The following is a 12,799-nucleotide window of genomic DNA, read 5'->3' as shown; positions in this document are numbered from 1 at the left end:
TAATAAAAATAGAAAAGAAAGAACACTGTATATTTATGTATTTAATAATGACAGCGGGATGGCATTTTATTTTTAAACAGGGACAAATCACAAAACATGTGAACTATGTAGAGATATAAAATCACAAAACCAAACCAGTTATGAAGGAGAGGTATTGGTCCAAGATATACCTCTAGTATAGTTTGACTCTAAAATTTTCAGGTTCCAAATCCTACAAATCAAATCCAGGAACCCAACCCTATACCATCATCAACCAAGAAAACAAACATTAATGTTCAAGAATAGTCAACCTCTTATCATCATTTATTATCCTCAAACTCGTATTACAAAATCAAAAGCCATTCATTAACAATAAATCTCTAACTTAAGCATTCCTCTAATAATGAAAAAATTACTTGATAAACCGCTATTTTACGGTTTATCTTGTGCTTAATTTAGTGAATTTTATCCATTATTCTCACACTGATTCATTGAATTCGCATGTTTTATATTTTTCTTCCTATTTTTGTGCTATGATTGAAAACATGCTTCTTTGTCCCTAAATTTGCTAATTTTAATCCTCTCTTATTACCATTCGATGCCTTGATATGCGTTAAGTGATTTTAGGGTTTATAGGGCAGGAATAGTGGTGCACAAAATTGTGATCACACTTTTCACAACTCCACACAACTAACCAGCAAGTGCACTGGGTTGTCCAAGTAATAAAACCTTACGCGAGTAAGGGTCGATCCCACAGAAATTGTCGGCTTGAAGTAAGCTATGGTCATCCTGTAAATCTCAGTCAGGCGGATTCAAATGGTTATGAGGTTTTGATAATTAAAAGATAAATAAAACTTAAAATAAAATAAAGATACTTATGTAATTCATTGGTAGGAATTTCAGATAAGAGTTTGGAGATGCTTTGTTGCTCCTGAACCTCTGCTTTCCTATTGTCTTCATCCAATCATGCGTCCTCCATTCCATGGCAAGATGTATGATACTCTCAGTGAAAATGGTCCTCTACGGTTTCTGTACGGCTAATCAATTGTCGAATTTCTTGTCTCGGATGAAAAATATCGGGTACAGCTACCGCATGGCTAATCATCTGTCGGTTCTCATTTGTGTCGGAATAGGATCCCTTGATCCTTTTGCACACTGTCACTGTGCCTAACAGTCGTGAGTTTGAAGCTCGTCACAGTCTTCCCTTTCCAGATCCTACTCGGAATACCACAGACAAGGTTTAGACTTTTTGAATCTCAAGAATGCTGTCTATTGGTTCTAGCCTATACCACGAAGGTTCTAATCTCATATTTGGATGCTCTGTTGTCAGGAGAGATGATGCGAATTGTGGATTAGAGACCCAAGGGAATATACTCCGACTGTCATCCAATGAGTACGTTGAACATCATGTAGACCGCTTGTGGTTGTCAGGTACGCGGATCTTGGCTAATGATGAGCGGATATTTTATACGCTTTTTGGGGGTAATTTCATGTAGATTTTAGTATGTTTTAATTAGTTTTTAAGAAAAAATCGTATTTTTGGACTTTACTATGAGTTTGTGTATTTTTCTATGATTTCAGGTATTTTCTGGCTGAAATTGAGGGAGCTGAGCAAAAATCTGATTTAGGCTGAAAAAGGACTGCTGATGCTGTTGGATTCTGACCTCCCTGCACTCGGAATGGATTTTTTGGAGCTACAAGAGTTCAATTGGCGCGCTCTCAATTGGAATGGAAAGTAGACATCCAGGGCTTTCCAGAAATATATAATAGTCCATACTTTGCGCGAAGATAGATGACGTTAACTGGTGTTCAACGCCAGTTCCATGCTGCTGTCTGGCGTCCAGCGCCAGAAACAGGTTACAAGTTGGAGTTCAACGCCCAAAACACGTTACAACCTGGCGTTCAACTCCAGAAACAGCCCAAGCACGTGAGAGGCTTAAGTCTCAGCCCCAGCACTCACCAAGTGGGCCCCAGAAGTGGATTTCTGCACCAATTATCTTAGTTTACTCATATTCTGTAAACCTAGGTTACTAGTTTACTATTTAAACAACTTTTAGAGACTTATTTTGTATCTCATGACATTTTTCAGATTTGAATTTTATACACTTTGACGGCATGAGTCTCTAAACTCCATTGTTGGGGGTGAGGAGCTCTGCAGCGTCTCGATGAATTAATGCAATTGTTTCTATTTCTCCATTCAAACGTGTGTGTTCCTATCTAAGATGTTCATTCGCGCTTAATTATGAAGAAGGTGATGATCCGTGACACTCATCACCTTCCTCAATCCATGAACGTGTGCCTGACAACCACCTCCGTTCTACATCAGATTGAATGAGCTTCTCTTAGATTCCTTAATCAGAATCTTCGTGGTATAAGCTAGAATTGATGGCGGCCACTCTTGAGGATCCGGAAAGTCTAAACCTTGTCTTTGGTATTCCGAGTAGGATTCAAGGATTCAATGGCTGTGACGAGCTTCAAACTCGCGATTGCTGGGCGTGATGACAAACGCAAAAGGATCAATGGATACTATTCCAACATGATCGAGAACCAACAGCTGATTAGCCGTGCTGTGACAGAGCATCTGGACCGTTTTCACTGAGAGGATGGGAGGTAGCCACTGACAATGGTGACACCCTACATACAGCTTGCCATGGAAGGAACTTTTCACTTTGGAATTGAGTTGAATATTACATTACAGGAATTCAGAAGACAAAGCATCTCCAAAACTCCAACATATTCTCCATTACTGCATTACAAGTAATTAATTCACGCTCTTTTATTTTTCTAATAATTCAAACTGATAATTTTAATTGAAATCCTGACTAAGAATAATAAAATAAACATAGCTTGCTTCAAACCAATAATCTCTGTGGGATCGACCCTTACTCACGTAAGGTATTACTTGGACGACCCAGTGCACTTGCTGGTTAGTTGTGCGAATTGCAAAAAGTGTGATTGCAATTTCGTGCATAAGCTAAGCGAGTAACGAAGATAATGGGTGATTGTCACGGGTCACCCATTTATTCTGACTTAACTGAATTAAGTACGAGAGTATATCTTGGAGAAGAAGTAGGCGTGAATTGAAAGAAAAACAATAGTACTTGCATTAATTCATGAAGAACAGCAGAGCTCCTCACCTTAATCTATGAGGTGTAGAAACTCCACCATTGAAAATATATAAGAGAAAAAGGTCTAGGCATGGCCGAATGGCCAGCCTCCCAAATGTGATCAAAAGATCCAAAGATGTTCCAAAAGACAGTAAAAGGTGCTATTTATACTAAACTAGTTACTAGGGTTTACATAAAATGAGTAACTAAGTGCAGATAGTGCAGAAATCCACTTCTGGGGTCCACTTGGTGTGTGCTTGGGCTGAGCTTTGAAGCTTTCACGTGCATAGGCCATCCTTCGAGTTAAACGCCAGCTTGGATGCCAGTTTGGGCGTTTAACTCCAGTTCTGGTGCCAGTTCCGGCGTTTTACGCCAGAAAAAGGTCTCTCATGGGCGTTTGGACTCCAGTTTGGGCCATCAAATCTCAGAAAAAGTATGGACGATTATACATTGTTGGAAAGCCCAAGATGTCTACTTTCCAACGCAATTAAGAGCGTTTCAATTGGGATTTTGTAGCTCTATAAAATCCACTTCGAGTGCAGGAGGGTCAGAATCCAACAGCATATGTAGTCCTTTCTTAGCCTCTGAATAAGATTTTTGCTCAGGTCCCTCAATTTCAGCAAAAATACTTGAAATCACAGAAAAACACATAAACTCATAGTAAAGTCTAGAAATGTGATTTTTGCATAAAAACTAATAAAAATACACTAAAAAGTGACAAAAACATACAAAAAACTACCTAAAAACAATGCCAAAAAGTGTATAAATTATCCGCTCATCACAACACCAAACTATTGTTGTTTGTCCCCAAGCAACTAAAAACAAATTAGGATAAAAAGAAGAGAATATACAACAAATTTCAAAACATCAATGAAGCTTAGTTTCAATTAGATGAGCGGGACTAGTAGCTTTTTGTTTCTAAACAGTTTTGGCATCTCACTTTATCCTTTGAAGTTCAGAATGATTGGCATCCATAGGAACTCAGAGTTTAGATAGTTTTATTGATTCTCCTAGTTCAGTATGTTGATTCTTGAACACAGCTACTTATGAGTCTTAGCCGTGACCCTAAGCATCTTGTTTTCCAATATTACCACCGGATACATAAATGCCACAGACACATAACTGGGTGAACCTTTTCAGATTATGACTCAACTTTGCTAGAGTCCCCAGTTAGAGGTGTCCAGAGTTCTTAAGCATACTCTTTTGCTTTGGATCACGACTTTAACCACTCAGTCCCAAGCTTTTCACTTGGACCTTCATGACACAAGCACATGGTTAGGGACAACTTGATTTAGCCGCTTAGGCCAGGATTTTATTCCTTTGGGCCCTCCTATCCGCTGATGCTCAAAGCCTTGGATCCTTTTTACCCTTGCCTTTTGGTTTAAAGTGCTACTGGCTTTTTCTGCTTGCTTTTTCTTTTTCTTTCTTTTTCTCTATTTTTCGCCCCCTTTTTTCGCAAGCTTTGTGTTTTTCACTGCTTTTTCTTGCTTCAAGAATCAATTTTATGATTTTTCAGATTATCAATAACATTTCTCTTTTTTCATTATTCTTTCAAGAGCCAACAATTTTAACATTCATAAACTTCACTATAAAAAATATGCACTATTCAAGCATTCATTCAGAAAACAAAAAGTATTGCCACCACATCAAAATAATTAAACTAATTCAAGATAGATTTCAAAATTCATGTACTTCTTGTTCTTTTGCAAAAAGAAACATTTTTCTTTTAAGCAAGGTGAATGATTCATGGAACATTCAAAGCATTAAGACATAGACACTAAACACTAATGATCATGTAATAAAGTCACCAACATAGACAAAACATAAAGCATAAAAACTAAAAAACAGAAAAACAAGAACAAGAAAATTAAAGAACGGGTCCACCTTAGTGACGGCGGCTAGTTCTTCCTTTTGAAGATCCTATGGAGTGCCTGAGCTCCTCAATATCTCTTCCTTGCCTTTGTTGCTCCTCCCTCATGGCTCTTTGGTCCTCTCTAATTTCATGGAGGATAATGGAGTGCTCTTGGTGCTCCATCCTTAGTAGCTCCATGTTGGAACTCAAATCTCCTAAAGAGGTGTTGAGTTGCTCCCAATAGTTGTGTGGAGGAAAATGCATCCCTTGAGGCATCTCAGGGATTTCTTGATGAAGGACTTCCTCATGCTTTTGTTGAGGTCCATGAGTGGGCTCTCTTGTTTGCTCCATCCTCTTTTTAGTGATGGGTTTGTCCTCTTTAATGAGGATGTCTTCCTCTATGACAATTCCGGCTGAATTGAATAGGTGACAGATGAGATGAGGAAAGGCTAACCTTGCCAAAGTGGAAGGCTTGTCAGCCACCTTGTATAGTTCTAGAGGTATGATCTCATGAACTTCCACTTCCTCTCCAATCATGATACTATGGATCATGATAGCCCGATCCATAGTTACTTCGGACCGGTTGCTAGTGGGAATGATAGAGCATTGGATGAACTCTAACCATCCTCTAGCCATGGGTTTGAGGTCAAGCCTTCTCAGTTGAACCGGCTTGCCTTTGGAGTCTCTCTTCCATTGGGCTCCTTCCACACAGATATCCATGAGGACTTGGTCCAACCTTTGATCAAAGTTGATCCTTCTTGTGAAAGGATGAAGATCTCCTTGCATCTTTGCCAAGTTGAATGCCAACCTCACGTTTTCTGGACTGAAATTCAAGTATTTCCTCCGAACCACTGTGAGCCAATTCTTTGGGTTCGAGTTCACACTTTGATCATGGTTCTTAGTGATCCATGCGTTAGCATAGAACTCTTAAACCCTTAAGATTCTGACTTATTGGATGGGGTTGGTGAGAACTTCCCAACCTCTTCTTTGAATCTCTTGTCGGATCTCCGGATATTCGCTCTTTTTGAGCTTGAAGGGGACCTTGGGAATCACCTTTTTCTTGGCCACAACATCATAGAAGTGGTCTTGATGGACCTTTGAGATGAATCTCTCCATCACCCATGACTCGGAGGTGGAAGCAATTGCCTTCCCTTTCCTCTTTCTAGAGGTTTCTCTGGTCTTACGCGCCATTAATGGTTATGGAAAAGAAAAAAAATGCTTTTTCCCACACCAAACTTAAAAGGTTTGCTCGTCCTCAAGCAAAAAAGAAAGAAATGAGGAGATGGAGGTGTAGGAGTGGTTCGGCCAAGGGGGGTTGAAAGTGTTTGTGATGTGTGGAAATAAAGGAGTAAGGAGTGGTATTTATAGGGTAAGGGGGAGAGGGAATCTGTGTGATAGGGGTTGGGTTTGGGAGGGAAATGGTTTGAATTTGAGTGGGTGGGGGTAGGTGAGTTGTATGATGAGAAATAGTGGATGGATGTGAGTGGTGAAGAGATTATGGGGAAGAGGGTAGGATTTGATAGGTGAATGGTGTTTGGGGAAGAGTGTTATGGAAAGGTGTGAAGAGGAATGTGAGTTAGTGTAGGTAGGGATCCTGTAGGGTCTACAGATCCTGAGGTGTCAATAATTTCTCATCCCTGCACCTTTCTGGTATTTAAATGCCCTCTGTGTGGCATTTCTAGCGTTAAATGCCAGGCTGATGCCCCCTTTCTGGCATTAAACACGAGTATGGCTACCAGTTCTGGCGTTTAATGCCCAGAATGCTGCCAGACTGGGCGTTAAATGCCCATTCTGCTACCCTTACTGGCGTTAAATGCCAGTCTGGCTACCATTTTGGCATTAAACGCCAGTCTGGCTGCCATTTTTGACGTTTAACGCCCAGAATGCTGCCAGACTGGGCGTTAAACACCCATTTTGCTGTCCTTACTGGCGTTTAAACGCCAGTAAGCTCGTCCTCCAGGGTATGCTATTTTTTATGCTATTTTTGATTCCGCTTTAATTCTACAGCTGTTTTTGTGACTTCTCATGATCATCAACCTAAAGAAAACATATACTAACAATAGAGAATAAAATGAAAAAGTAATTAATATAGATAAATAAAATTGGGTTGCCTCCCAATAAGCGCTTCTTTAATGTCAATAGCTTGACAGGAAGCTCTTACAGAGCTTCACAGATGCTCAGAGCATGGTTGTGGCCTCCCAACACCAAACTTAGAAGTTGAGTGTGGGGGCTCTGTCTGACTCTGTATTGAGAGAAGCTTTTCATGCTTTTTCTCCATGTTAATAGAAGAAGATCCATGAGTCTTAAACACAAGGTAGTCCCCATTCACTTGAAGGACTAACTCTCCTCTATCCACATCAATCACAGCCCTTGCTGTGGCTAGAAAGGATCTTCCAAGGATGATGGATTCATCCTCATCCTTCCCAGTGTCTAGGATTATGAAGTCAGCAGGGACGCAAAGGCCTTCAACCTTCACTAAGACAACCTCTACAAGTCCATAAGCCTGTTTCATTGATTTGTCTGCCCTCTCTAGTGAGATTCTTGCAGCTTGTACCTCAAAGATCCCTAGTTTCTCCATTACAAAGAGTGGCATGAGGTTGATACCTGAACCCCAAGTCACACAGAGCCTTTTCAAAGGTCATGGTGCCTATGGTGCAAGGTATTAAGAACTTTCCGGGATCCAATTTCTTTTGAGGCAATGTCTGCTGAATCCATGTATTCAATTTATTGATGAGCAATGTAGGTTCATCCTCCCAAGTCTCATTACCAAATAACTTGGCATTCACCTTCATGATTGCTCCTAGATACTGAGCAACTTGCTCTTCAACAGTGTCTTCGTCCTCTTCAGAGGAAGAATATTCATCAGAGCTTATGAATGACAATAGTAAGTTCACTGGAATCTCTATGGTCTCTGTATGAGCCTCAGATTCCTTTGGTTCCTCAATAGGGAACTTCTTTTTGGTCAGTGGACGTCCCTTGAGGTCTTCCTCACTGGGAATCACTGCCTTTTCACTCTCTCCAGGTTCGGCCATTTTGGTTATAGTTATGGCCTTGCACTCTCTTTTGGGATTCTCTTCTGTATTGCTTGGGAGAGTACTAGGAGGAGTTTCAGTAACTCTTTTACTCAGCTGACCCATTTGTGCCTCCAAATTTTTGATGGAGGACCTTGTTTCATTCATGAAATTGGGAGTGGTCTTAGATAGATCAGAGACTATAGTTGCTAAGCCAAAAAGAAGCTCTGCTCAGAATTCTCTGTCTGTTGTTGAAAAGATGATGGAAAAGATTTGCTATTGCCAAACTTATTTCTCCCACCATTATTGTTGTTGAAGCCTTGTTGAGGCTTCTATTGATCCTTCCATGAGAAATTTGGATGATTCCTCCATGAAGGATTATAGGTGTTTCCATAGGATTCTCCCATGTAATTCACCTCTTCCATTGTAGGATTCTCAGGGTCATAAGCTTCTCCTTCAGAGGAGGCTTCTTTAGCACTACCGGATGCAGCTTGCAATCCAGTCAGATTTTGAGAAATCATATTGACTTGATGAGTCAATATTTTGTTCTGAGCTAATATAGCATTCAGAGTATCAATCTCAAGAATTCCTTTCTTCTGAGTCATCCCATTATTCACAGGATTTTTTTCAGAAGTATACATGAACTGGTTATTTGCAACCATCTCAATGAGTTCCTGGGCTTCTGCAGGGGTTTTCATATGAAGAGATCCACCAGCAGAATGGTCCAATGACATCTTAGACAATTCAGACAGACCATCATAGAATATGCATATGATGCTCCATTCTGGAAGCATGTCAGGAGGACACCTTTTGGTTAATTGCTTGTATCTTTCCCAAGCTTCATAGAGGGATTCACCTTCCTTCTTTTGAAGGTTTGGACTTCCACTCTAAGCTTGCTCATCTTTTGAGGTGGAAAGAATTTGGTCAAGAAAGCATTGACCAACTTGTCCCAAGAGTTCAGGCTTTCTCTAGGTTGTGAGTCCAACCATATCCTAGCTCTGTCTCTTACAATAAAAGAGAAAAGCATAAGTCTGTAGACCTCGGGATCAACCCCATTGGTCTTGACAGTATCACAGATCTGCAAGAATTTTACTAAGAACTGATGAGGATCTTCTGATAGAAGTCCATAAAACTTGCAATTCTGCTGCATTAGAGAAACTAATTGAGGCTTAAGCTCAAAGTTGTTTGCTCCAATGGCAGGAATTGAGATGCTTCTTCCATAGAATTTGGAAGTTGGTGCAGTATAGTCACCAAGCATCTTCCTTGCATCTCTAGCATTGTTGTTGGGTTTGCTTCTTTTTCGAAATTCTCTGTAAGGTCCTCTTTAGAGTGTTGTGCTTTAGCTTCTCTTAGCTTCTTCTTCAGAGTCCTTTCAGGTTCAGGATCAGCTTTAACAAGAATGTTTTTATCCCTGTTTCTGCTCATATGAAAAAGAAGAGAACAAAGGGAGTAGTGGAATCCTCTATGTTACAGTATAGAGATTCCTTGATGTGTTAGAAGAAAAGAAGAATAGAGAATAAGAAGAATTCGAACATAGAGGGAGAGAGAGGGTTCGAATTATAAGTAGAAGAGAAGTGTTAGCAAATAAATAGAAAGATATAAGAGAGAGAGTATTCAAAAATTAAAAATATTTTTGAAAAAGTGGTTAGTGATTTTCTAAAATTGGAAGTGGAAAAGTGGTTAGGTGGTTTTGAAAAAGATAAGAAATAGTAATTAGCTGAAAAGATTTGAAAATAATTTTGAAAATATAAGAAGTTAGAAAAAAGATTTTGAAATCAAAATTTAAAAAGATATGATTGAAAAAGATTTGACTGAATAATATATGATTTTAAAAAGATATGATTGAAAAGATATGATTGAAAAATATTTGATTTTTAAAATTGATGACTTAACTAACAAGAAACTAAAAGATATGATTCTAAAATTCAAAGATTGAACCTTTCTTAACAAGAAAGTAACAAACATGCAATTTTTTGAATCAAAACATTAATTGTTAGCAAGGATTTTTAAAAATGTGGAAAGATAAGATTTTAAAATTATGAATTAAAACATGAAAATTTGAAAAATTTTGAATTGGAAATGAAATTACATCCCTTGTGTCATCTTGGCGTTAAACGCCCAGAAAGATATCCATTCTGGCATTTAACGCCCACGTGGCTGCCTCTTTGGGCGTTTAATGCCCAGCCAGATACCTTGGCTGGCGCTAAATGCCAGAAATCCTTCTTTACTGGGCATTTTTCTAAACGCCCAGAATGCTGCCCATTCTGGCGTTTAACGCACAGAATGGTACCTTTACTGGCGTTAAACACCCAGAATGATAGCCATCCTGGCGTTTAACGCCCAAATTGCCTCTTTACTGATGTTTTAACGCTAGTGAGCTCTTTTTCTCTGTGATTCTTCTGCCTTATGATCTGAACCTTCATTTCTCTGTATTATTTACTTGAATATATATATATATTTTTTTATTTTTAAATTTTTTATGAAGAGAGAGAAAAACAACAAAATGAAATAAAACATAAAAAATGCAAGATCAAAATAAGTAATGCATGCAAGAACACTTTGAATATCAAGATGAACACCAAGAACACTTTGAAGATCATGATGAACATCAAGGACATATTTTTGAAAATCTTTAAGAAAAGAAAGACATGCAAGACACCAAACTTAGAAATTTTGAATGTTCAAACACTATGATTTTGAAAATGCATACAAAAAACAACATATAACACAAAACAAGAAAATTATGAGATTGAACAAAGGAAATCATTAAGAACAACTTGAAGATCACAGAAGAACACAATGCATATTTTTTTTTGTTTTTATGATTTTATTAAATTTTTTTTGTATTTTTTGAAAATAAAAATAAAAAGCTTAAATATAAAATAAAATTACCCAATCTAAGCAACAAGATGAACCGTCAGTTGTCCAAACTCGAATAATCTCCGGCAACGGCGCCAAAAACTTGGTGCGTGAAATTGTGATCACACTTTTCACAACTCCGCACAACTAACCAGCAAGTGCACTAGGTCGTCCAAGTAATAAAACCTTACGCGAGTAAGGGTCGATCCCACAGAGATTGTCAGCTTGAAGAAAGCTATGGTCATCCTGTAAATCTCAGTCAGGCAGATTCAAATGGTTATGAGGTTTTGATAATTAAAAGATAAATAAAACTTAAAATAAAATAAAGATACTTATGTAATTCATTGGTGGGAATTTCAGATAAGCGTTTGGAGATGCTTTGTTGCTCTTGAACCTCTGCTTTCCTATTGTCTTCATCCTATTATGCGTGCTCCCTTCCATGGCAAGCTGTATGATCCTCTCAGTGAAAATGGTCCTCTACAGTTTCTGTACGGCTAATCAACTGTCGGATTTCTCGTCTCGGATGAAAAATACCGAGTACAGCTACCGCATGGCTAATCATCTGTCGGTTCTCACTTGTGTCGGAATAGGATCCCTTGATCCTTTTGCACACTGTCATTGTGCCCAACAGTCGTGAGTTTGAAGCTCGTCACAGTCATCCCTTCCCAGATCCTACCACAGACAAGGTTTAGACTTTTCGGATCTCAAGAATGCTGTCTATTGATTTTAGCCTAGACCACGAAGGTTCTAATCTCAGATTCGGATGCACTGTTGTCAGGAGAGATGATGCAAATCGTGGATCAGAGACCAAAGAGAATATACTCTGGCTGTCGTACAATGACTACATTGAACATCATGTAGACCGCTTGTGGTTGTCAGGCATGCGGATCTTGCCTAAGCGAGTAACGAAGATGATGGGTGACTATCACGGGTCACCCCTTCATTCTGACTGAACTGAATTAATTACGAAAGTATATATTGGAGAAGAAGTAGGCGTGAATTGAAAGAAAAACAATAGTACTTACATTAATTCATGAAGAACAGCAGAGCTCCCCACCTTAATCTATGAGGTGTAGAAACTCCACCGTTGATAATACATAAGAGAAAAAGGCCTATGCATGGCCGAATGGCCAGCCTCCCAAATGAGATCAAAAGATCAAAAGATCCAAAGATGTTCCAAAAGATAGTAAAAGGTGCTATTTATACTAAACTAGTTACTAGGGTTTACAGAAAATGAGTAACTAAGTGCAGATAGTGTAGAAATCCACTTCCGGGGCCCACTTGGTGTGTGCTTGGACTGAGCTTTGAAGCTTTCACATGCATAGGCCATCCTTGGAGTTAAATGCTTGCTTGGATGCCAGTTTGTGCGTTTAACTCCAGTTCTGGTGCCAGTTCCGGTGTTTTACGCCAGAAAAGGGTCTCTAGTGGGCATTTGGACGCCAGTTTGGGCCATCAAATCTCAGGCAAAGTATGGACTATTATACATTTCCGAAAAGCCCAAGATATCTACCTTCCAACAAAATTAAGAGCACGCCAATTGGGCTTCTGTAACTCTAGAAAATTCACTTCGAGTGCAGGATGGTCAGAATCCAACAGCATCTGCAGTCCTTTCTCAGCCTCTGAATCAGATTTTTGCTCAGGTCCCTCAATTTCAACCAAAAAAACCTGAAATCATAGAAAAATACACAAACTCATATTAAAGTCCAGAAATGTGATTTTTGCATAAAAACTAATAAAAATATACTAAAAACTGACAAAAATATACTAAAAACTACCAAAAACAATGCTAAAAAGCGTATAAATTATCCGCTCATCAAATGGCTTAAAGGATGGAAAGAAAGCATGCAAAAGTGGAAGGAATACAGGAAATTGAAGGAATTGCTAAGCTGTCAACAATGACCTCTTCGTACTAAATCGATTATAACTTGAGCTACAGAGGTCCGAATGAGACGGTTCCAGTTGCGTTGGAAAACTAACATCCAGAACTTCGA

General features: G+C 39.0%; 1 non-coding gene across 1 annotated transcript; it reads left to right on the top strand.

Moving 5' to 3' along the window:
* Positions 1–8,737: 8,737 nt before the first annotated feature.
* On the top strand, positions 8,738–8,844 carry LOC112704511 (small nucleolar RNA R71). The gene has a single exon (XR_003155134.1). It is a non-coding gene; the product is annotated as a small nucleolar RNA R71 (small nucleolar RNA).
* The last annotated feature ends 3,955 nt before the right edge of the window (positions 8,845–12,799 follow it).

The sequence above is a fragment of the Arachis hypogaea genome, chromosome 7, assembly GCF_003086295.3.
Source record: "Arachis hypogaea cultivar Tifrunner chromosome 7, arahy.Tifrunner.gnm2.J5K5, whole genome shotgun sequence".
Classification (NCBI taxonomy): Eukaryota; Viridiplantae; Streptophyta; class Magnoliopsida; order Fabales; family Fabaceae; genus Arachis; species Arachis hypogaea.
This window is presented reverse-complemented; position numbering and strand designations above follow the sequence as displayed.